This window comes from Colossoma macropomum, unplaced genomic scaffold (assembly GCF_904425465.1).
Source record: "Colossoma macropomum unplaced genomic scaffold, Colossoma_macropomum, whole genome shotgun sequence".
NCBI classification, from domain to species: Eukaryota; Metazoa; Chordata; class Actinopteri; order Characiformes; family Serrasalmidae; genus Colossoma; species Colossoma macropomum.
The window spans coordinates 21,210,452-21,219,742 of record NW_023494794.1 but is presented as its reverse complement, the minus strand read 5'-3'; the positions used below and the strand labels follow the sequence as shown (position 1 = coordinate 21,219,742).

The 9,291-nt window shown below is 42.6% G+C and overlaps 1 long non-coding RNA gene across 1 annotated transcript; it reads left to right on the top strand.

Annotated features, from left to right (window-relative positions):
- Positions 1-264: 264 nt before the first annotated feature.
- On the top strand, positions 265-1,350 carry LOC118815099. Its single transcript, XR_005007779.1, has 3 exons — positions 265-291; positions 550-613; positions 866-1,350. It is a non-coding gene; the product is annotated as an uncharacterized LOC118815099 (long non-coding RNA).
- The last annotated feature ends 7,941 nt before the right edge of the window (positions 1,351-9,291 follow it).

Sequence of the window (9,291 nt, the reverse complement as noted above, 5' to 3'; positions counted from 1 at the left end):
TTGCAAAAGACAGTGCTGAGTGTGGTGCATGGGGTAGCTGGCGTGGGACACATCGGTGAGGGCAAGACCCTAAAGTGGTTATGGCAGAGGTTCTACTGGCCGGGCTTGACACATTAATTTGTAATTTAAAATTACAAATTTAAAAAAATTATTTCTAAAAGAGAATACAATCGAACGCATGTTTCTATGGGCGCACAGCGACACCCGCTGGTCAGAGGGAGTATTGCGTATTTTATAAAGCAGCTTCCTACTATATCCGGTTCAGTCCGATTTTGCCACTGAAGAGATATGGTAGGCTCAGACGTCTTCTCCTCTCTATTTAAGTATTAATGAGTTTTGTTGTTGTACTTTCAGGCAATAATCAGTACATTGAAGTAACACAGTATGTACGTTTTTAGTTTTTATTGGTATTGCTTCGTTTGTGTTATTGAAAAGGTTGCTAAGTACGAGCTGTAACTATTTTTCAACCGCAGCTAGCTATACTAGCTCTGTGCCCCATGTGGTCTGAATGCTATATAGAACTGATGTGATTTCTTTGGTGCCTTATAGCTGTTAGAGTGGAGAAGCACAATACTGACTAGCTGCTGTATTTCCTCTGATTATACTCAAACAGGTATGCATATTGTATTTTCTTTCGCTTTGTGCAGTATTCCACATTGTGTTGTATTCTTTTGTTTTCGCTGTTTTATTGTACAACCAAATAAGCTGAGCTGTTTAATACTGAACAGCTGAGTCTATGCTGTAAAGATTCATAGTGTAATCACTGCAAGTTCAGTCCGGTTTTGCCACTGAAGAGATATGCTGTTAGAGTGGAGAAGCACAATACTGACTAGCTGCTGTATTTCCTCTGATTATACTCAAACAGGCTCCAGCAGACGTGATTCCAGTAAAAGCTCAGAACCAACTTCTTGTTGCACTTGCCTTATTGAGGGACCAGAACAGTGGGGTTACAATGGTGCCGTGACTCCTTCTTTCACCCTCATCATTACAGCTGGTTCTGCTGCGAGTTTCTTCTGGACCTGTGATGTTGTAGCGTGGTAGAATTCTACTTCAAGTAATCCACTCAAGTTTGCATTAACCAGAACTCAGTAAACTCTTTTCAGTTTTTTCAGTTTTGCTGACATAGAAGTTTTGGACTGGTTCTTCACATTTTATAGATCACTTTTATTTCATGCTTGTAACTTTATATATCCGAAATTTTGTTTTCTTTTGTTTTCGACAATTTTTTTCATAATTCTCAAATACTTTCTAGTTGATTATTTTCATTCAGAGTTAAGAGCATTCTGGATGTTTTGCCCAAATCCTTAGATTTTTTTGGAAAGTTGCGATGGAGTATTGTCAAGACAGCCCTATTTTGGTTGGGGGGAAAACCAAGGGTGCAGTACACTTTGCAGATACAGGGGAATGTTCAGCACAACATTCAGTTGTTATCGACTTGACAGACACATACACCGTTGATAGGCGACCTCAGTGCTCTTCTACGCCTAAGCCTGGCCAAAATGCTAGAGATTCCGACAATGTAGTTGGGGAGTTAGGAGCAATGGTTGAAGAACTGGGTAAACATATAGGTGACACTGTCACTGCCAGACTCTTATCTTCTGGGAAGTTTGAGGAATGTTCCCATTCTGCAGTTGATTGTACCTCACGTGCTGATGTAGATAATACATCTCTCAACCTATCACGGGTTAATGTTATTCTGAATACTGATGTAAAAGATCCACCAATGTTCAGAAGGGATGGTTCAGATGCATGTGACATTGGCGAGTGGGTAGAAACGATGCAGTTATATTTAAGGAAGAGAAATTTTCAAAGCACTGACCATGCAGAGGAAATCATGAGTAGACTTAGAGGCAGAGCTAGGGATGTAGTCAAGATAGCTTTACGCAGTGACCCAACACTGGACATCACTTGCCAGCCTGGCATAATTTTTGACATTTTAAAACAGTACTCTAGTACTATGTCATACTCTAGCATGCCACTTGCCAATTTTTACAATACACTACCAGAATACAATGAGTGTCCCATAGATTATTGGGTTTGTGTTAATAAAGCTGCGGACGTCGCTGATGAGTGTCTTCTGCAGATGCAGGGCAAACACATGGAAGACCTTGGTAGGGAGGTAGCAATGATGTTTATTCACAACTGCCCTGATCCTGGCCTTGCTTATGTTTTCAAGACCAAGCCCATTCAGTAATGGTCTGCTAAGGAAGTGCAGGAACAGGTTAATGAGTTCCAGAGAGAGAGAAAAACAGAGATGGTTTCTGCTGCTAAGACAACTTCCAATGTGAAACAAAACAATGTAGCTGTTTGTGACCATAATGAGTGTGGAGGTGATTCAACTGTGGAACTGATGACCCTCAAGCAAAAGGCAGTGGAGCCCCACAGGCCATCGGCTCTAGATCCAGCCACCCAATCCAGTCTCAATCCCATGGGAGATATGCTGTCCAAGGTTTTGGATGTTCTAACCACTAGGGAGCAGCATCTTCGCCATCCTCACCATAACTCATCCGGCAGTGCCCCTAACAAAATCCAAGGCTGTCGCATTTGCAAAGATAAGTTGCATACAACATTTTCACACTGTGGAGCTGAACATTTGTGCTTTGGGTCCCGCCAGGTCACACCAAACAAAATTGTCCAGCTGCTACGCAGCACGCACAGTCTATTCCCATGTCTAGCAGGGAATCTGCCTCACTCTCAGGAAACGAGTCGGCCTACTTTCAGAGAGGGGAAGTGTAGGCTTTAGTCAAAATACCCTCATGGGAGTACCTGATCTTGAGTCTGTGTATTCTGCTTATTGTGACAACTCTCCTGAAACTTCTAAAATAGTTGTACAGAACACACAACATGTTAACAGTTCAGACAGTCTCTTTTATACTCCTGTAGTTATCAATGGTCAATTCACATTGAGTGCCATGCTGGATACTGGCTCTATGGCCTGCACCTTGAGTGCTGCAGTTGCAGATAAGCTTATTGCAGCTGAAGTTTTGAATGACACCATAAAAAACAATCCTGACATTGTTCTCATCGGATATGGAGGTCAGAGGGCTTTTCCCAAAGGTGTCTGTGATTTGACATTGACTGTGTATGGATGTGTTGTCATTGTGCCCACCTTAATAGTCCCTGGCCAAGTGGACGATTTGATTTTGGGGACGAATGTGATCAAATATGTCGTACACAGACTCAAGGAAACAGACAGGTACTGGGAGATAATTCCTAGTGACAAACCTGTGACGCTCAGACGAAATGCCAAAATAGCAGACGTCTACCCGTGTTTGGCACTTGAAGATTTTTTTACAGAGAAGAACATACCTGTGTTGTCTTCTGGTAGCCAAAGCATTGTCAGCACACAAAATGACAAGAACTTGTTGTACAAGGAGCTAAAAGAGCATGGACTGGAAAACATCGATCTCAACTAATGCGAGGTCTCAGAGCAGTGCAAGTTGGACATCTGCAAACTTGTAATTCGCTACAAGGACATCTTTTCCTGACAAGCCCCTGACTGTGGCGAGGTGAAAGACTTCGTCCATAGAATACACCTTGTAGATGAAAGACCCTTCAGGTTGCCATATAGACGCATCCCACCAGCCCATTACCAGAAGTTGCGTGTAGCTTTGAATGACATGGAGGAGAGAGCTATCATTCGGAAATCAACTAGCGAGTTTGCTTCTCCTCTTGTTTTGTGCTGGAAAAAGAATGGCGATCTCCCCATTTGCACTGACTTTCGTTGGCTGAATTCCAGAACGGTGAAAGACGCCTATCCCCTGCCACACCAGGAAGACTGCCTTGCTGCTTTGGGTGGGAATTCATTTTTTAGTACTATGGATCTGACCTCAGGATTTTATAACATTCCATTGCACGAGGCGGATAAAAAGTACACGGCTTTCACCACTCCAGTTGGTCTATATGAGTATAACAGACTCCCTCAAGGGTTATACAACTCACCTGCTAGCTTTATGAGGATGATGACAAACATTTTTGGGGACCAAAATTTTTTATCTCTCCTTTGTTACCTTGATGACCTCATGGTCTTTGCCCCGACTGAAAAAATGGCTCTTGAGAGGCTGGAATTGGTCTTCCAGAGGTTGAGGACAAATAACCTGAAGCTTTCACCGAAGAAATGCCATTTTCTACGGCGTTCAGTGCAATTTCTTGGACATGTCATCAACAAAAAAGGAATATCCACTGACCCATCCAAAGTTAGCGCTATCGCTGGTGTTTCTTCTGACGATTTGATGTGCCCAGATGGTGTTACACCTTCTGCAAAGAAAATCCAGTCGTTTTTAGGGCTAGTTATGTGGTACCAGAGGTTCATTGAGAACTGCTCTGTCATAGCGAAGTCACTATTCAAGCTTATTTCGGGGACAAAGAGAGGCAGGAGGTACAAGCTAAGTAATAACCACCCCCCAAAGGAAACTTACTGCCGCAGATTGGACCCCTGCTTGTGAAAGAGCTTTAGAACATCTCAAGGGTGCTTTACTTGCTAATGTTATATTGGCACACCCAGATTTTAGTCAGCCCTTTATTTTGTCGACCGATGCTTCTTCTGATGGGCTTGGTGCCATCCTTTCACAGGTTGTTCCTGGAGAAGAGAGGGCCCGGCCCATTGCTTTCGCCAGTAAGTCACTCTACAAAGCACAGAGCAGATACCCTGCACATCGCCTCGAGTTCTTGGCCTTGAAGTGGGCCATTTGCGACAAGTTTGGCCACTGGCTTAAAGGACATACCTTTACGGTTTGGACGGACAACAACCCGCTGATGCACATTCTGACTAAGCCACGGTTAGATGCGTGCGAACAGAGATGGGTCGCTAAACTTGCTGCATTTGAATTTGACATCAAATATGTGCCTGGTCCTAAAAATGTAGTGGCTGATGCCTTGAGTCGAGTGCCATTTGCCAAGGAAAGGATCAGTCATCGACTCATTCGCGAGCCATTCAAAGACCTACTGAATGAGTCAGTGAGGATGACCAATGGTTCTGTCCAAGACTTTTTCCGGTCGTCTTCTGCAAGCCATAACGTGCAGTTTTTCTCAAAACAACAGAAACTGCCACAGCAAGCTGTTGTGGGTCAGCGAGAGGCTGCAAGTCTTTCAAGTGCTGAAATTTCTGCTGTTTTTGATAACCATATTGATTGGCTTGCTGGACCTCGCACCCAAGCAATTCATCTGGCTAATCATGTGCAGCAATTGTCTGACATTGGTCAAGACACTTTGTTTTCATACCCAATTGAGGAATTGCGAGTGAAGCAATTAGAGGATGTAGATCTGAACTGCGTGATTAGCTTTGTTGAACGAAAATGCAGGCCATTGAGGAGAGAGAAGGCCAAAGTGTCACAAAATGCCCTGAAACTCCTTAAACAGTAGGAGAAGTTGACACTGGAGAATGGGATATTGTATCGAGTGTCAAAGGACCCATTAACTAAACATAGGAGATTCCAGATTACGTGCTCAGCTCGTCCTTCCAGTTCAAAACAACAACGCCTTTAGAGCTTGTTTGCATAGATTTCTGGTCCGCTGCAGACAGCACCGGCAAATCAGTTGATGTTTTAGTGATCACTGATCACTTCACAAAACCTGCACACGCTTTTCATTGTCTAGATCAGGCGGCAAAAACCGTTGCTAAGTAGCTGTGGGACAATTACTTTTGTTTCTATGGCTTTCCAGAACGTGTGCACTCTGATCAGGGTGCTAACTTTGAGAACAAGCTGGTCAGTCATCTTTTGCAGCTCTCAGGGGTGAGAAAATCACGCACCACAGCTTACCACCCAATGGGTAATGGAACGACTGAACGATTCAACCGTACCTTGGGTGATATGATTAGGGCACTTCCTGCACGTCCCAAACACCAGTGGCCCCAGATGCTTCACACACTAACATTTATGTACAATTGTACAGCACACGAAACAACTGGGTGTCCTCCATTTTACCTTATGTTTGGCCGAGTCCCACGCATCCCAGTTGATGTTGTCTTTAAGAGCGTGTTGAGGGATGGCGATGATGTCACCTATTCTAAGTACATTGAATCTCTGCGAGACGATTTGCGTACAGCTATATCCCTGGCCGAAGCCCACACTTCAAAAGAACAAAAGCATCAAGCTGATGTTTACAACTGGAGAGCAAAGGGATCTGAAATCGAGATTGGTGATCGCGTTCTTGTGGAGAACAAGGTTGAGCGTGGCCGCCATAAGTTGGCAGATAGGTGGGAGAGCTGTGTATATGTAGTACGTTTTCCTGAGTCTGACGTCATTTTCCAGGAATTAAAAACACATGCACTGCTCACTGCTGCTCGCCTCACTCTGACTGGACTCATGTGATGCTCGTTGTCATGGTAACATCTTCACTGAATGGTACTCTGCGTATGCGTGTGTAATTTTGGATCGGATTACATATAATCTGCATGTAAACAGAGATTTTCCATCAGATTGTTGAGTACAGTGTGCATATAAACACCTCAGTCTTAATATATAATTGGAATGTATTCAATCGGATTGGCAAAAATCCTTGTATGTAAACACAGCCACTGAGTGTAGACACAAGGCAGGTGGACCTAATAAAGTGGCCAGTGAGTGTAGGTGCACTTTGTTGGTTTACATTTACAGACTCTAACCCAGTTGTTGTTCTTCAGTGGAAGGGGACCACTGAGTAGATGTGTGGGTGGTTGACCATTCTCAGCACAGCAGTGATACCAATATAGCTCATTTGTGTTGTGCTGGGATGAGTTCCTGGCATTTTTACATACTAAAACCTACAATACTAGTGCACTTTACACATTTACAGCTACTGACTGCAGCCCATCTGTCACGTCATAGTTCCTCAGCACCCCTCTATGAGTTCAAACCCAACCCGAGCTACACACAATTCTGTCAGTGCCTGACTGACCACATCATTATGTTTTGAGCTGAGAATAACAAAGTTCTGTTAATACATACACCCAAAGTGCAGAATAGAACCAGACAGGATAGTGATAATAATAGCCATTATTGCAGTGAAGATAAATGAAATATAAAACAATAATAAACATGTCAATAATAATATGCTTTAATAAAATACCTAGCTGACAAAAGTTATATTGAAATTCTGCATTAATGAATTTATTCATCAAATAGTATAATTTAACAGCATCACCAACACTTTTCTCATGCTGTGCTGATATAGCGAGATGTCAGCCATCACCTCTTTAAAACAAACTCTATTTCTGCACATAGAACATGTTATATAGAAAATAATTAAACATATCACTTAAAAATACCTTTGACCAAAGAAATCAAACTTTGTTTCCTTAATCGATTCACTGTCCCGTTTTCTTTCAAGTGTCAGTGCTGAGTGCTGACCAGCATGCCAGATTAAAGAATGATTTAAGGTAATGAAAGTAGTGAAGAATTAAGTAAAGGGTAAAACTAAGGCCCAATCCCATTTCACCCCTTGCCTTAGCCCTTAGCCCTCCATTTTGCACATTCACGTCTAGGGGTAGGGTACCCTGATTTTTGTTGAGATAGAGGGGTAGGGCAAAGTGTTAGGGCTACATGACCCTCCAAACAGAGGTTTTTCAGAAGCACACTCCAAACAGATGTTAGGATGAGGAAAAATTCTGAAGCGCCAGAATGTAAATACTGCACCATTTAAGGTGTAACAGGAAAATTCGAACAAGAAGCTGGCGAATATCTGACTTCAGCTTCATTTCACTAAAAAATTAGGGATGGGTGATAATAAACATCAGTTCCCCCCTTTGAAGGCATATGACTCTCTTAATTTAACTAAAGCCCAGCAGTGAGGAGCTGAACTTTACCCTCCTCTGCTGTCACTGCAGACTGGCAGGGTCGCCTACAGAGCAGCGCTAGTAGCTGTTAATGAAGTAATGCTCTTTTTTATTTGAGGGTTGTTCCATTTCGTAGGGGAAGATTTCAACCACCACCCTTTGTAACTCAGTTCCAAGGGGTAAGGTGACACCTCGAAAACAAGGGGTAGGAATAAAAATAAGAAATGTTTTTGGGCGTAAAGGAGGGGAAATATAGGGTGAAATCTGTTAAAGTGGGAGACGAGCTCTGAAAACATAAACCTGAAATTTAACCCCAAACTGAGCCTGACACACATTTGGACGTCCAAAACCAGACATGAGCAGCCGTGTTCCGTTGGGTGTTGGCAAATATTTAAACATAACTGGTCTATATTCATGCCCACTTTGTGCTAGCCCTTCATCAGTGGCCAGTTTCTAACCACATATCTGCTCATGGGCTGGCTATTTTGGTCAGCGGACTTTTCTTAACCCAGTGATTGTGAGGTGTTTAAAAACCTCACCTGTGTCTAACACACGCAAACCAGTGCTGCACACACTGCCATGTCACGTCGCTGGTATGCTGAGAATAGGCTCTAGTGGTCCTGTGGTGGTCCCTTTCCGCTGATGGACGAGATACAGGGCTGCTGAGAAATTGTGACGCAACAGATGGGCTACAGTCAGATATGGTACATGTTTCTGATAAAATGGCCAATGAGTGAACATACAAGGTAGGTTTACCTAATGAACTAGCAACCCTACACTTACACAAACAGTACAGCAGTAAAACTGTGCTGTCACACTGTGTCTTCACAAGTTTGCATGACACATAGCTTACCTTGAACTCTATCTTGTCTCTTACGGTGTCTTCCTGCAACACACAAAATAACTTTCAGTGAACTCAGTGTTGTCAGTTAAGCTTCACAATGTAGTCTGAAACTAAACTGCTAGAAAATCCAGCATAAGACTGATCTCTTATTAACACTCCTACTTTTGACACATATAGCTTCAAAAAATGAACAAAAGAGAGACTGGAGATGGAAATAGAGATAGAAACTCATATCTGATGCAATTTGAAATAATAAACTGTGTTCAAAGACTCACGTTTACTCGCTATGTAGTAAACACATGCTGTGAACAGTAGTAGTACTACTGCTCCTCCTGATGTTCCTGCTATGATGGCTTTCTGGTATTCAGAAACAGCAGCAAGACCTGTAGATAAATAATCCACTCAGTTGAGAATGTAAATCAATCTTCATATGCATGCAAAACTGCATCAATTATTAAACAATGCTACAATACACAATGTTAAACAATGCTAGCTTATCTGTACTGTTTATATGTTGAATGTACACATGTTTATATGTTGAGAAATGGCCATAGAGTGTATGTATGTAATATATATGCATATTGTTTGTATTGCTGTCACCCCTAGATCTGAACTGTTCAGATCTAATGTGGGAGGGGCTGCCAAGAAAGGAAAGGGGACAGTGGAAGAGAGAGTTCCTTTGTTATTTGGGAAG